Below are 16,904 nucleotides of genomic sequence, written 5' to 3' on the forward strand. Positions count from 1 at the left end.
TAAGGGGGTCGGACAGGCGTTTTTGCCGAGGCAGGCGGGAGTCTCGGATGGTGGTCTGCCTCCCTGGGGCCGGGATCCAGGATGTCGCTGGTCGACTCCCAGAAATCCTGAGGTGGGAGGGAGAGGAGCTGGAGGTAGCGGTACGTATTGGTGCCGCTGATGTGGGAAGGAAGGGGGAAGGGGTCATGAAAAGAGAGTATAGGGAATTAGGGAGATAGCTGAGAAGGAGGAAAGCAAAGGTAGTAATCTCAGGATTGCTGCCTGTGCCATGGGAGGGTGAGGGCAGGAATGGAGTGAGGTGGAGGATGAATGTGTGGCTGAGGGACTGGTGCAGGGGGCAGGGATTCAGGTTCCTCGACCATTGGGACCTCTTTAGGGGCAGGTGTGACCTGTACACAAAAATCGGGTGGCACTTGAATCCCAGGGGGACCAATATCCTGGCGGGAAGGTTGGCTAAGGCTACTGGGGAGAGTTTAAACTAGATAGGTTGGGGGGAGGGGATCGAGACGAGGTGACTGGGAGCGAGGAAGTTAGTTCGCAAACAGAGAAGGGTTATAGATGGTGCAAGAGGGAGGATGGACGGGGGATAGAGAAGGGGAGAGCTCAGACCAAAGGATTGAGATGTGTTTACTTTAATGCCAGGAGTATAGTGAATAAAGGGGATGAGCTCAGAGCGTGGATCGATGCCTAGAAGTATGAAGTGGTGGCCATTACGGAGACATGGATGTCTCAGGGACAGTACTGGATACTCCAGGTGCCGGGATTCAGATGTTTCAGGAAGGAGGGAGGGAGGCAAGAGAGGGGGTGGAGTGGCACTGCTGATCAGGAATAGTGTCACAGCTGTAGAGAAAGTGTATGCTGTGGAGGGATTGTCTACGGAGTCTCTGTGAGTGGAAGTTCGGAGTGGGAAGTGGTCGATCACTTTGCTGGGAGTTTTCTATAGGCCGCCCAATAGTGACAGGGAGGTGGAGGAGCAGATAGGGAAACAGATCCTGGAGAGTTGCAATAATAGCAGAGTTGTTGTGATGGTAGACTTTAATTTCCCAAACATAGATTGGAATATCCCTAGGGTAAGGGGATTGGATGGGGAGGAGTTTGTTAGGTGTGTTCAGGAGGGTTTCCTGACACAGCATGTGGACAAGCCTACAAGAGGAGAGGCTGTACTTGATCTGATACTGACCAATGAACCTGGACAGGTGTCAGATCTCTCAGTGGGAGAGCATCTTGGGGATAGCAATCATAACTCTATCTCCTTTATGCTTGCATTGGAAAAAAAGAGGATCAGGCAAGCTAGGAAAGCGTTTATATAGAGTAAGGGGAAATATGAAGACATAAGGCAGCAAATTAGAGGAGTAAATTCGAAGGAGGTATTCTCAGGGAAATCTACTGAAGAGAGGTGGCAGTTTTTCAAGGAATGTCTGTCTAGGGTTCTACAGGACAATGTTCCGAGCAGACAGGGAGGAGTTGGTAGGTTAAAGGAACCGTGGTGCACGAAAGCTGCGCGGGACTTAGTCGAGAAGAAAAGGAAAGCGTACAAAAGGTTCAGAGAGCTTGGCGAAGATAGGGATCTAGATGAGTATACGGTTTGTAGGAAGGGACTAAAGAAGGAAATTAGGAGAGCCATAAGGGATCACGAGAAGGCCTTGGCAAGTAGAATTAAGGAAAACCCTAAGGCGTTCGATAAATATGTGAAGAGTAAAAGGATGAGACGTGAAGGAATAGGGCCTATAAAAGGTGAAGGTGGGAAAATCAGTACGTAACCAGTAGAAATGGCAGAGGTGCTTAATGAGTATTTTGCCTCGGTTTTCACAGAGGAGAAGAAAATGGGTGGATGTACTGTGGGCTTGCGGTGGACTGAAAAGATTGAGTATGTGGACTTTAACAAAGAGGTTGTGCTAGAATCTTTGAATGGCATCAGGATAGATAAGTCACCGGGTCCGGATGGGATGTACCCCAGGTTACTGTGGGAGACGAGGGAAGAGATTGCAGAGCCTCTGGCGATGATCTTTGCATCGCCGATGGAGACGGGAGAGGCACCGGAGGATTGGAGGATTGCGGATGTGGTTCCTATTTTCAAGAAGGGGAATAGGGATAACCCAGGAAATTACCGACCGGTGAGTCTAACCTCAGTGGTTGGAAAGCTGATGGAGAAGATCCTGAGGGACAAGATTTATGAGCATTTAGAGAGGTTTAGTATGCTCAAGAATACTCAGCATGGCTTTGTCAAGGGCAGATCGTGCCTTACGAGCCTGGTGGAGTTCTTTGAAAATGTGACTAAACACATTGACGAAGGGAAAGCGGTAGATGTGGTTTATATGGATTTTAGCAAGGCTTTCGATAAGGTCCCCCATGCAAGGCTTCTAGAAAAAGTGAGAGGGCATGGGATCCAAGGGGCTGCTGCCCTGTGGATCCAGAACTGGCTTGCCCAATGGAGGCAGAGAGTGTGTACAGATGGGTCTTTTTCTAATTGGAGGTCGGTCACCAGTGGTGTGCCCCAGGGATCTGTTCTGGGACTCTTGCTGTTTGTCATTTTCATAAATGACCTGGATGAGGAAGTGGAGGGATGGGTTGGTAAGTTTGCCGAAGACACGAAGGTTGGTGGGGTTGTGGATAGTCTGGAGGGATGTCAGAAGTTACAGAGGGACATAGATAGGATGCAAGACTAGGCGGAGAAGTGGCAGATGGACTTCAACCCAGATAAATGCGTAGTGGTCCATTTTGGCAGGTCAAATGGGGTGAAGGAGTACAATATAAAGGGAAAGACTCTTAGTATTGTAGAGGATCAGAAGGACCTTGGGGTCCGTGTCCATAGGACTCTAAAATCGGCCCAGCAGGTGGAGGAGGTGGTTAAGAAGGCGTATGGTGTGCTGGCCTTTATCAATCGAGAGATTGAGTTTCGGAGTCCGGGGATAATGATGCAGCTATATAAGACCCTCGTCAGACCCCACTTGGAGTACTGTGCTCAGCTCTGGTCGCCTCATTACAGGAAGGATGTGGAAAAGATTGAAAGGGTGCAGAGGCGATTTACAAGGATGTTGCCTGGATTGAGTGGCATGCCTTATGAGGATAGGCTGAGGGAGCTCGGTCTTTTCTCCTTGGAGAGACGTAGGATGAGAGGAGACCTAATGGAGGTATATAAGATGTTGAGAGGCATAGATCGGGTGGACTCTCAGAGGCTTTTTCCCAGGGTGGAAATGGCTGCTACGAGAGGACACAGGTTTAAGGTGCTGGGGTGTCGGTACAGAGGAAATGTTAGGGGGAAGTTTTTCACACAGAGGGTGGTGAGTGAGTGGAATCGGCTGCTGTCAGTGGTGGTGGAGGCAAACTCAATAGGGTCTTTTAAGAGACTCCTGGATGAGTACATGGGACTTAATAGGATGGAGGGTTATAGGTAGGCCTAAAAGGTAAGGATATGTTCGGCACAACTTGTGGGGCCGAAGGGCCTGTTTTGTGCTGTAATTTTCTATGTTTCTATGTTTCTAAAATAACATTGACACTATCCAAGTGATATGGATCAGGAACCCCAAAGTATATTATGAAGCCTGACTTGACCCAAACTATTTTGACATTAGTGTGCGAATAAGGTGTTTCGCTCCAGATATGATTCTACTGACACACTCGGAAGCTATTATTGAAACAAACATTACTTAACAATGCAGTTTAACTATAACAAATGAATTGGCTTCACTTTTACCAATTGAAATGCTGAAACATGACAAGATAAAATTCTTAACTGCTAACCTATCTCTATTAGTTACAATTCAAGCAGTATTCCTCTTATAGACTTAAACTCTTCTTCAAAATTAGTTAGCAATACACAGGCTTACTTGCCAGAGTCACATAAGAACACAGTAATAAAAAGTAGGAACAAGACAAGTAATGTTAAAAGGTTTTGTATCTAAATGTTCAAAACAAGATGAATGAATTAGCAGCACAGATATATATAAAAGGGTGTGATATAGTTGGCATTACAGAGACATGGCTCCAGGGTGACCAAGGATGGGAAATAAACATTGAGGGCTATTCAGTGTTTAGGAAGGACAGACAGAAAGGAAAAAAATGATGGAGTTGCATTGTAAAGTGAAGTAAAATTTATTTATTAGTCACAAGGCTTACATTAACCCTGCAATGAAGTTACTGTGAAATTCCCCGAGTCACCACACTCCGGCGCCTGTTCGGGTCAATGCACCTAACCAGCACGTCCTTCAGACTGTGGGAAGACTGTGCACCCAGAGGAAACCTACGCAGACACGGGGAGAATGTGCAAACTCCACAGCCGGGAATCGAACCTGGGTTCCTGGCGCTGTGAGGCAGCAGTGCTAACTACTGTGCCACCGTGCCACCCTGTTGTTGACTAAATAAGATATTGATATGATATTGAGGAAAGATATTAGTACATATGATATAGAGTCTGTATGGGTTGAGTTAAGAAATACCAAGAGGCAAAAAACATTTGTGGGGTTGGTATACAGACCACCAAACTGTATTGGTAAGATTGGGAATGAAATTAGACAGGAAATCAGAAATGCATGTGTTAAAGGAAGATGGTGATTGTGGGTGACTTTAATCTGCATATAGATTAGGGAAGTTAAATTAGTCACAGTACAATAGAGGAGGAATTTCTGGAGTGTATACAGGATGGTTTCCTGGACCAATACATTGATGAACCAACAAGGGAACAGACCATCTTAGACTGGGTATTGCACAATGAGTAAGGTTGAGTTGGTAATCTAGTTGTGAGAGAACACTTGGGGATGAGTGACCATAATATAATAGAATTCTTTGTCAAGGTGGATAGTGATGTAGATGATGCTGAGACAAGGGTCTGAATCTCATTAAGGATAACTATGATGGTATGAGACATGAATTGGATAATGGACTGGGGAAACTTGACTGAAAGGAAGGACAGTGGACACGCAATGGCAGACATTCAAGGTTGAATAGGTGAACTCCAAAAGTTATTTATTCCTGTTTGGTACATGAGTGGAAAGGGAACTGTGGCCAAACCATGGCTTACAATGGAAATTAGAGATAGTATTAGATTCAAAGAAGAGGTAGACAAATTGGCAAGAAAAAGCATTAAAGTTGAGGATTGAGAGCAGTTTAAAATTAAGCAAAGGAGGACCAAGGGATTAAAAAGGGAAAAATAGAACATGAAAGTAAGCCAGTGGGGAGCATAAAAACTGACTGTAAAATTTTCTGTAGGTATGTAAAAAGAAAAAGATTGACAAAAACGAGTGTAGACCCCTTACAGTCAGAAATGGGTGAATTCATAATGGGGAATAAAGAAATGGCCGAGGAATTAAATTCGTACTTTGCTTCTGTGTTCACAAAGGAAGACATGGATAATGTACCAGGGGTTCTGAGAGAAACAAATGTCAGTGAAGACCTGAAGGAAATCAGTGTTAATGGAGCAATAGTAGTTCTCAAACAGCAGCCTCCAGAAAGAGAGAGAGAGACACTCTTGCTTCTTTCAGATACTGGGAGTAACTGCCTGCTTTTCACTGTAAGCCTAACTCCTTCCCTTAAGCACATGACTCTGTCAATCAACCTCATCAAAATCCTAATCTGAAACCTCAAATAAACAAAAATGCATTAACTCAGGTTAAAACAAACACATTCCCAGCTAAAATCAGTCATTAGCCTGTCTGTTTTGCAGACAAATTGGCACTGTATAAAGCAAAGCTGTATTTTAAACGTACCCTCACAAGAAACAAGGGCCGCGATTCTCCCATCGCGACCCACAACTTTTCTGGCGGGTCACGCTGGGAGATGTGCGTCACCGGCCTTGTTCTGGGATTTGCGCATGTACTGGGAATGCATGCCATCTCCCAGAGCCGGTGAACAGTCTCCGGTCAGACCACGCTGGAAACCGGCAGGAAGGCAGGTAAGTAATTTGAATCTTCTCTTGATCCGCTTTAAATGTCTTTTAAATCTAATTATCGGCAATTTTCTGGTCCCGATTGAATCTCCGACCCCGCCAGGAGTACTTCATTCCGGTGGGGTTTAGACCAGCTCCCCATGTTTGGGGAACTAGCGGGAGACCCCGCCAGAATGAAGGGGGGGCAAATAGAGCCCCCCAGGGTGTCGGGTTGTGGGGGGTGGTGCCCCCTGGCCATGGGCACCCTGGCAGTGCCAAAGGGGCAAAGTGCCCAGGCCCAGGGGGCACCTTGGCACTACCCATTGGGCATCGGTCAGTGCCAAGGGAGTGGAGCCTATTGTGGGTGGGCCTCGGGTGATTGGTGGGGATGGGGGGGTCCCACTGCCACTCTGCAGACAGGATCGGTCTGGGATGTAGGGAGGGCAGCGATTGGGGTGGGCTGGGGTGGTGGTCTGCCGGGAGGCTTGCTTCCTGGGGGTGTGGGTCTGATCCTGGGGGAGGGGGGTCTGCCAGAATGAGGGGGGGTTGGGGAGATTGCCACTGCTGGGGGGGGAGTGGGCTGGACATCGGGACGCTCCTTCGGGGGGGGTTCAGGGCTGGTCTGGAATTGTTGTGGGGGCCGCAATCGGGCCATGGGGGGTTGGGGGAGTGGGGGAGGCTGGAGGGGCAACACTGCAGGGGTCCCGGACTGGCCAGCAATTGAGATGGCCAGTAAATGGGGAATCTGACAGATTGGGGCCACTGCGCATGCGCAGAGTTCCAGAACTGTCAGACTCCGGCACAAATAGGCCCCGCCCCCTGTTTTTTTAATGATATTCATGACTGAGACCTCTGCAGTGCACAGAGTGGGGAGATTCAGGTGAGAAGCTAGACTGTCAAAACAGTCGGGATTTAGAACAGTTTTCTCGCCAATTCAGCGCTTTTGGGAGAATCACGGCCAAGATATGAATACATATCTTAAAGGCACAGTATCATCACACAAGAAAGAGCAGATCAATTAGTTGATGTTGCTGTCAATGAAATTTATATTCACTCCAGTCAACAGGAAGGTGATGGCCTAGTAGTATTATTGCTAGACTATTAATCCAGAAACTTAGCTAATGTTCTGGGGACCCGGGTTCGAATCCCACCATGGCAGGTGGTGAAATTTGAATTCAATAAAAAGTTCTGGAATTAAAAATCTACTGATGACCATGAAACTAGTGTGGATTATCAGAAAAACCCATCTGGTTCACTAATGTCCTTTCAAGAAGGAATGACCATCCTTACGTGGCCAGCTTATATGTGACTTCAGAGTCACAGCAATGTGGTTGACTCTCAACTGCCCTCAGGCAACCAGGGATAGGCAATAAATGATGGCCAGCCAGGGATGCCCATGTCCCATGAATGAATAAAAATGTATTTTAAAAATCTGTCCTCTGTGGCAGCAGTAAGCACAATCTATAGAATACAATGCAGCATCTCACCAAGCTTACAATGAAAGCACCTCCCTCACCCACAAGTCTATGCAACCTAGAAGATCAAGACCAAACATTTCTCTCCAATCTTAAATCAACCAGACTTGGACAGATATCACTGTTCCTTTAATATGATGAGGTGAAAGTCCTGGCACAGCCTGCCTTACAGCATCACAGGAGCACCATCGGCAGAAGAACTGCACACATTCAACAAGACCCACCATCGTATTCTCAAAGCATTGAAGATGATCAATAAGTGCAACCTTGCCAGAATTGCCCATCAAGAAAAGTGAATCAGGAAATATTACCAGCTGGATGATTTTTTTCCCACTTCTTTTAAGCCAAGGCACAATTACTGTCCCTTCATTGTAGCCCTATCTGGAGTGAACTCGCTCAGCAAAGAAACTGGGGTTAATCGATGGATGCTCTGAGACTTTTCAGTGTGCAGGACTAGTGAAGTTTGTAGTTGATTACTATACTTGGTCAAATCTTGTTGCCTTATTGTTATTAAGCTCCAGAATTTGCTAGGCAATGTATGTTTCTTAGCTGTTTGCTTTACAAAAATATCATCTTGTCGTTAACCCGTCTATTACATTATGATCCCAGTCCCTATATTACTATTGGACAAATCAAATCCCAGGCTGAAACCTGGCTTGGTAGATCCAAACTTTGTTTTTTTTTCAATACTGTGGGACTGCTACAACAGAGCCAGACATGAGATGAGGAGAACTCTCAGTAGCGGAGAGCTTTGGGAACCATAGGCACAAAGTTACCTCTCCCTCCCAAACAACACACACACTATGATGCAAATGACATCTCAGATATAAAGGGTAACCATGGGGCGAATGAGAATGAGGAAGTTAAAGCAACTTATTTAGTTATTTCTATAAATTTGATTTAGTCAGATAAGTCAATGAGAACCAGCTGTCATTTACAATAACAAGCTGGCCAAGATGCTAATGCCACAGCAACAGAAATTACCCAATACAATTCATGTAAACATTAAAAACAGTAACATACAAATGAGAAGTTATTGAATTGACAGTAAAGCAAGCACAAGTATCAGTGAACAGCACTGTACCATGTCAACAAAAGGCATCCACAGTAATTTGCAGAGAAAATATATTGGAGAAACTGGAGGGTTTAAAAGCCGACAAAACCCTGGGATCTGATGCCCGACATCCTAGGGTTCTAAAAGAGGTAGTAGCAAAGGTGTTGATTTTCCAAAATGCTGAGAGTTCTACAATTGTCCCAGTGGTTTGGAGGTTAGCAAATATAATGGCTCTATTCAAGAAATGAAGGAGAGAAAGCGGTAAACTGCAGGCCTGTCACCCAGGCATCAGTCATCAGGAAATGCTGATATCTATTATTAAGGAAGTCCCAACAGCACAATTAGAAAATTATAGTATAATCAGTCAAAATGATTGTGGTTTTACGAAAGGGAAGTTGTGTTTGAGAGGTTTTTTCGAGGATGTAAGGTGCGAGGTTTAAGGTGCGAGGGGCAAGGTTTAAAGGAGATGTATGAGGCAGATTTTTTACACAGAGAGTAGTGGGTGCCTGGAACTCGTTGCCGGGGGAGGTAGTGGAAGTGGATACAGTAGTGACTTTTAAGGGGTGTCTTGACAAGTATATGAATAGGATGGGAATAGAGGGATATGGTCTCTGGAAGGGTAGGGGGTTTTAGTTCAGTCGGGCAGCATGGTCGGTGCAGGCATGGAGGGCCGAAGAGCCTGTTCCTGTGCTGTAATTTTCTTTGTTCTTCTTTGTTTTATGGGCAGAATTTCCCTGTCCCGGCTGTCACTAGAATCATAGCGGATGGGGGCAGAACATGCAAAGGTCCGTTAGCCTTGGGTGGGAATTTCTGGCCTGGGGCGAGTGTAGCCAGAAAATCCCACCCGGTGTCTCAATTTTGATTGATTTGATTTAATTTATTATTGTCATATGTAATGGCATACAGTGAAAAGTATTGTTTCTTGTGCGCTACACAGGCAAAATATACCGTTCATAGAGTACATAAGGGAGAAGGAAACATAAGAACATAAGAACTAGGAGTAACAGTAGGCCACCTGGCCCCTCGAGCCTGCTCCGCCATTCAATAAGATCATGGCTGATCTTTTCATGGACTCAGCTCCACTTACCCACCCGCTCTCCATAACCCTTAATTTCTTCACTGTTCAAAAATGTATCTATCCTTGCCTTAAAAACATTCAATGAGGTAGCCTCAACTGCTTCACTGGGCAGGGAATTCCACAGATTCACAACGCTTTGGGTGAAGAAGTTCCTCCTCAACTCAGTCCTAAATCTGCTCCCCCTTATTTTGAGGCTATGCCCCCGAGTTCTAGTTTCACCTACCAGTGGAAACAACCTCCCTGCTTCTATCTTATCTATTCCCTTCATAATCTTATATGTTTCTATAAGATCTCCCCTCATTCTTCTGAATTCCAATGAGTATAGCCCCAGTCTACTCAGTCTCTCCTCATAAGCCAACCCTCTCAAATCTGGAATCAATCGAGTGAATCTCCTCTGCACCCTCTCCAGTGCCAGTATATCCTTTCTCAAGTAAGGAGACCAAAACTGTACACAGTACTCTAGGTGTGGCCTCACCAGCACCTTATACAGCTGCAACAAAACCTCGCTGTTTTTAAACTCCATCCCTTTCGCGATGAAGGACAAAATTCCATTTATCTTCTTAAAACCTTCAAACCAACTTTTTGTGATTCATGCACAAGGACACCCAGGTCCCTCTGCACAGCAGCATGCTGCAATTTTTTACCATTTAAATAATAGTCCATTTTGCTGTTATTCCTACCAAAATGGATGACCTCACATTTACCAACATTGTACTCCAACTGCCATACCCTTGCCCTCTCACTTAGACTATCTATATCCCTTTGCAGACTTTCAGCATCCCCTGCACACTTTGCTCTGCCACTCACCTTAGTGTCATCTGCGAATTTTGACACACTACACTTGGTCCCCAACTCCAGATCATGTATGTAGATCGTAAACAATTTCGGTCCCAACACTGATCCCTGAGGCACGCGACTAGTCACTGATCGCCAACCAGAAAAACACCCATTTACCCCCACTCTTTGCTTTCTGTTAGTTAACCAATCCTCTATCCATGCTAATGCATTACCCGTAACACTGTGCACCTTTATCTTATGCAGCAGCCTTTGGTGTGGCATCTTGTCAAATGCCTTCTGGAAATCCAGATACACCACATCCACAGGTTCCCATTGTCCACTGTGCACATAATGTTCTCAAAGAATTCCACCAAATTCATCAAACATGACCTGCTCTTCATGAACTCATGCTGCGTCTTCCCAGTGGGACAATTTATATCCAGATGTCAAACGAGAGGGTGCAAAATATAGGGCCCGATTTTACCAAAACGCGGTAAAGTTGGGCATCGGGCCTATAGATAGATAGATAATAGAACAGTACAGCACAAAACAGGCCCTTCGGCCCACGATGTTGTGCCGAGCTTTATCTGAAACCAAGATCAAGCTATCCCACTCCCTATCATCCTGGTGTGCTCCATGTGCCTATCCAATAACCGCTTAAATGTGCCTAAAGTGTCTGACTCCACTATCACTGCAGGCAGTCCATTCCACACCCCAACCACTCTCTGAGTAAAGAACCTACCTCTGATATCCTTCCTGTATCTCCCACCATAAACCCTATAGTTATGCCCCCTTGTAATAGCTCCATCCACCCGAGGAAATAGTCTTTGAACGTTCACTCTATCAATCCCCTTCATCATTTTATAAACCTCTATTAAGTCTCCCCTCAGCCTCCTCCGCTCCAGAGAGAACAGCCCTAGCTCCCTCAACCTTTCCTCATAAGACCTAACCTCCAAACCAGGCAGCATCCTGGTTAATCTCCTCTGCACTCTTTCCAGCGCTTCCACATCCTTCTTATAGTGAGGTGACCAGAACTGCACACAATATTCCAAATGTGGTCTCACCAAGGTCCTGTACAGTTGCAGCATAACCCCACAGCTCTTAAACTCCAACCCCCTGTTAATAAAAGCTAACACACTATAGGCCTTCTTCACAGCTCTATCCACTTGAGTGGCAACTTTTAGAGATCTGTGGATATGGACCCCAAGATCTCTCTGTTCCTCCACAGTCTTCAGAACCCTACCTTTGACCCTGTAATCCACATTTAAATTAGTCCTACCAAAATGAATCACCTCACATTTATCAGGGTTAAACTCCATTTGCCATTTTTCAGCCCAGCTTTGCATCCTATCTATGTCTCTTTGCAGCCTACAACAGCCCTCCACCTCATCCACTACTCCACAAATCTTGGTGTCATCAGCAAATTTACTGATCCACCCTTCAGCCCCCTCTTCTAGTTCATTAATAAAAATCACAAAGAGCAGAGGACCAAGCACTGATCCCTGTGGCACTCCGCTAGCAACCTGCCTCCAATCCAAAAATTTTTCATCCACCACCACCCTCTGTCTTCGATCAGACAGCCAGTTATCTATCTAATCGGCCAACTTTCCCTCTATCCCACACCTCCTCACTTTCATCATAAGCCGACCATGGGGGACCTTATCAAACGCCTTACTAAAATCCATGTATATGACATCAACTGCCCTACCTTCATCAACACACTTAGTTGCCTCCTCAAAAAATTCTATCAAATTTGTGAGGCACGACCTGCCCTTCACGAATCCATGCTGACTTTCCCGGATTAATCCGCATCTTTCTAAATGGTCGTAAATCCCATCCCTAAGGACCTTTTCCATCAATTTACCAACCACCGAAGTAAGACTAACCGGTCTATAATTACCAGGGTCATTTCTATTCCCTTTCTTAAACAGAGGAACAACATTCGTCATTCTCCAGTCCGCTGGCACTATCCCCGTGGACAGCGAGGACCCAAAGATCAAAGCCAAAGGCTCTGCAATCTCATCCCTTGCCTCCCAAAGAATCCTAGGATATATTTCATCAGGCCCAGGGGACTTATTGACCTTCAGTTTATTCAAAACTGCCAGGACATCCTCCCTCCGAACATCTATTTCCTCCAGCCTATTAGCCTGTAACACCTTCTCTTCCTCAAAAACATGGCCCCTCTCCTTGGTGAACACTGAAGAAAAGTATTCATTCATCACCTCGCCTATCTCTACTGACTCCATACACAAGTTCCCACGACTGTCCTTGACCGGCCCTAACCTCACCCTAGTCATTCTTTTATTCCTCACATAAGAGTAAAAATCCTTGGGGTTTTCCTTGATCCGACCCGCCAAGGACTTCTCATGTCCCCTCCTAGCTCTCCTAAGCCCCCTTTTCAGCTCATTCCTTGCTAACTTGTAACCCTCAATCGAGCCATCTGAACCTTGTTTCCTCATCCCTACCTAAGCTTCCCTCTTCCTTTTCACAAGACATTCCACCTCTTTCGTGAACCATGGTTCCCTCACTCGGCCATTTCCTCCCTGTCTGACAGGGACATACCTATCAAGGACACCCAGTATTTGTTCCTTGAAAAAGTTCCACTTTTCATTAGTTCCTTTCCCTGCCAGTTTCTGTTCCCAACTTATGCCCCCTAATTCTTGCCTCATCGCATCATAATTACCTCTCCCCCAATTGTAAACCTTGCCCTGCCGTACGGCCCTATCCCTCTCCATTGCAATAACAAAAGACACCGAATTGTGGTCACTATCTCCAAAGTGCTCTCCCACAACCAAATCTAACACTTGGCCCGGTTCATTTCCCAGTACCAAATCCAATGTGGCCTCACCTCTTGTCGGCCTATCCACATATTGTGTCAGGAAACCCTCCTGCACACACTGCACAAAAACTGCCCCATCCGAACTATTTGACCTACAAAGGTTCCAATCAATATTTGGAAAGTTAAAGTCCCCCATGACAACTGCCCTGTGACCCCCACACCTATCCATAATCTGCACCCGATTCTGAGCAGATCACGGCTTTACCAACACCTGATTCAGGAGCGGGTCTGGCCCGCGCCCAAATCGGGCAGCCCGATGATTTAAATGCATTTGCATGCGTTTAAATCAACTTAATGAACCACGCGCCCAACTCTACCGCCAAATCCCACTTTACCGTCTTCTGGTCCGATGCGGATCCGCGCTCTAATCGACCTGCCGAATAAAAATCCGAAGTCGCCGCTGCAGTCTCCGAAGAGCGGGGTCAGAGACTGCAACGGCTCTCTGACCCAGGTCATCCTCTGGGGGTGGGGGGTCGGGGGGGTGGGAGGAGAAGAGGGGGTGTGATGTATCATCCTCTGGGGGCGGGGATAGGAGGGGAGGGGGTGTGACTGATCATCCTCTGGGGGGGCCGCTGCCACTCTGCGGCCGATCGGTGGGGAGGGAGGGGGATAGGGGTTCCGCTGCCACTCTGCAGCCGATCCCTCCTCCCCACTGGAGGAACGAATCCCTCCTCTCCGGAGTGGCCGCATACTTCAAACACCACGACTGTCATTATTCACCCCCTCTCCTCCCCCCTCATCCCAGGGTATGATCGGTCACACCCCCTCCCCTTCCACCCTCCCCCCCCCCCCCCCAGAGGATGATATGTCACACCCCCTCTCCTCCCACCCCTCCAGATGGTCTGTGTCAGAGAGCCACTCTCTCTGCTTTTTTCTTTCACGCCCAGGCGCGCTGCTTCAGATTTTCTTCGAACTGCGCTTGCGCAGTTCAGAGCTCCAATCGTTCCGGCAGCGCTAAGCCCCGCCCACAACGTGAATCGGACTGGAGCCCGCAAAATGCCTTGGGCTCCGATTGGTAAAATTCAGGCCCATCGTGTTACAGTCATAACTCGGGTCCAGAGAAAGGTCAGCTTTAATATATGGTAGGTTCATTCAAAAGTCTGATGGTAGCAGGTAAGAAGCTGCCCTTGAGTTGGTTGGTACGTGACCTTAAACTTTTGTATCATTTTCCCAATGGAAGAAGGTAGAAGAGAGTGTGTCTGGGGTGTTTGGGGTCCTTGATTGTGCTGGCTGCTTTAGATGGAGTCAATGGATGGGAGGCTGGCTTGAGTGTAGTAGCCAAATTCTTAAAGACAAATATGAATAACTGGCCAGTGGCACAGTTTGCAAGAAAATAAATTCCTGATCTCTCGTTCCCAGTTTCTGTCACTGAGACATACCACATTCTCAGCAAGAGGTGACTAGATTACCACAGCCAACAGCTGTGGAACCAATGGCTCAAAACATTAAAACAAAAAACTAAATATCGCTGATTTATGTACAAATTATCCTCAGGGAACTATCAGAAGCTGGCCTCACTCCTCAGAAGGTCTTAAAGATTTGAGTAATGAGGTGAGTCCTTAACCATTGGCCTGAGCTCGGCCTCTTCAGTGTCAACTGGTTGTGGATTTAAGTACATGATTCAGGCTGAATTTTTAACGTTGAACTGTGTTGGTGGTGCTGTCTTTTAAATACAGTTATGCTGTTGATCACATGATTCATCTCCAACTCTTGCCCTCCCTTCCTTATCTTCACGGTTTCTACTTCTGGGGATGTCCTCTTGATTGCACCAGTTCTATTGTTTCATGACGGAATAACTGCAATTGTCTTGAGTGGGCGAGCTGAAACAGAAGTTTTCAACATCCGGACTGGGTTCAAGCAAGGCTGTGTGAAAGGCCCCATATTATCTACAATCTACCAAACAGAGGCTATTCACCTCATCAATCATCAACTGTCCTCTTATGTCAGTATTAAACATTGCCAAGCTGGAAAGCTCTCTAGCCCCAGTTGCCTCCAAGCCGTTTGAGAATGACTGCAGCGTTGTTGCCCATTCTGCACCAGATTTGGAAGCCACTCTTGATCTCTTCAATTCTGCATACAAGAAACTCAGCTCCTCCTTGAATGTGGCCAGATCAAAATTCATAAGTCAATGACATCTCCCATATATGTTGAAGGGGAGATGGTGGAATATGTTGAGCACTTCCCATACCTTGACAACCACCTCTCTCAATGCCACGTTAACAAGGAGATCCAACATCAGATTAGCTGTGCCAATTCAGCCTTCTACAAACTATGGGAGTGAGTGTTTGACAACAAAGACTTAATTTAAGAGCTTAATTCAATCCCTGCCATACAGAAAGAGGCTATGCAGCCCATCAAGTCTGCACTGATTCTCCAAAGAGCATCCCACCCCCTTCCGTCCTTCCCCGTAACCCTGCACATTTACCATGGCTAATCTGCCTAACCTCACATCTTTGGACACTAAGGGGCAATTTAACATGGCCAGTCCACCTAACCTGCACATCTTTGATCTGTGGGAAAAAAACTGGAGCACCTGGAGGAAACCTATGCAGACATGAGGAGAGTGTGCAAACTCCATTCAAACAGCCACTCAAGGCCGGAATCAAACCCAGGTCCCTGGCACTATGAGGCAACAGTGCTAACCACTGCCCACTCTCTGCAATTCACATAGAAGTCCGAGTTCCATAAGATCACTAGAGAAATTCCATCAGCAATGCTTCTGCCGCATTCGTTGGATTCAACATGAAACCAATGTTAGTGTCATTCTTGAAGCCAACACCAAAAGCATTCAGGTAAAATTGTGGAAACTAATTTTGATGGACAGGACACTTTCTCCAGATGATTCAAAAACATCTCCCCCACTAGGTCTCATTTTCTCAACTCCCAAAGGACCAATGTTGAGGGGAGAAGAAAGAAAATGTCTCAGAAGCACTCCCAAGCTCTCCTTGAAGCACAGCAGCATTGACATTCATGACTGAGAGGAACATCCTACCAATTGTTCAGAATGATGACAACTTGCATCACACTTAGAGCGCCAAGACCTTGATGATGAGGCAGAATGGTGACAGAAAGGGAGGAAAAGGAAGCAAACCCTGTACTCCTACCTGACTACCTGCCGCCTGAGGCCAAAGATTCACGGGTCAAGAATTGGCCTTTTCAGTCACACAAAAACCTGTGGCATAATTGGAGATATTTAAAATGCACGATGATGCAGGGGGAAACAGATTTAAGGTGTTTGGCAAGGGATGCATGGAAGGATGTGAGGAATTTTTTTTGGCCCAGCAAGTGGCAATGATCTGGAGTTTATTTCTGGTGAGGGTGGTGGAAGTGAAGACAATGAATGATTTTGAAAGGAGATTAGAAGAGCACTTGAGGGAAATAAACTTACAGGTCTGCAGATATACAGCAAATGAATGGAACTAATTTGATTGCTCCATAGTGAGCCAGCATATACCTGATGGGTCAAATGGCCTGCTTCTGTGCCATAATGACTCTGACTATCTATGATTCTAAAAGGAAAGTGCAGGAAGAGACTTTACCTTACTGTGCGAGAATTAGAGATAGGCTAATAATTGATAGAGGGATCAAGCTACTGCATATTATACATGCTGTATTGAAAAGAAAACTTGCGTGTATGTCACCTCTTTCATGACCTCTGGACATTCCAATGTGCTTTATAACCAATAAAGTAGTTTTGAAGTGCAGTCACTATTTTCATGTAAAGAAACGTAACTGCCAATTGTGAACAGGAACTTGCACAAACAGCAATGTCATAATGACGAGATAATTTGTTTTAATTGTTGAGCTGTTTCAAGGATAAA

This window comes from Mustelus asterias, chromosome 15 (genome assembly GCF_964213995.1).
Source record: "Mustelus asterias chromosome 15, sMusAst1.hap1.1, whole genome shotgun sequence".
In the NCBI taxonomy this organism is placed as follows: domain Eukaryota; kingdom Metazoa; phylum Chordata; class Chondrichthyes; order Carcharhiniformes; family Triakidae; genus Mustelus; species Mustelus asterias.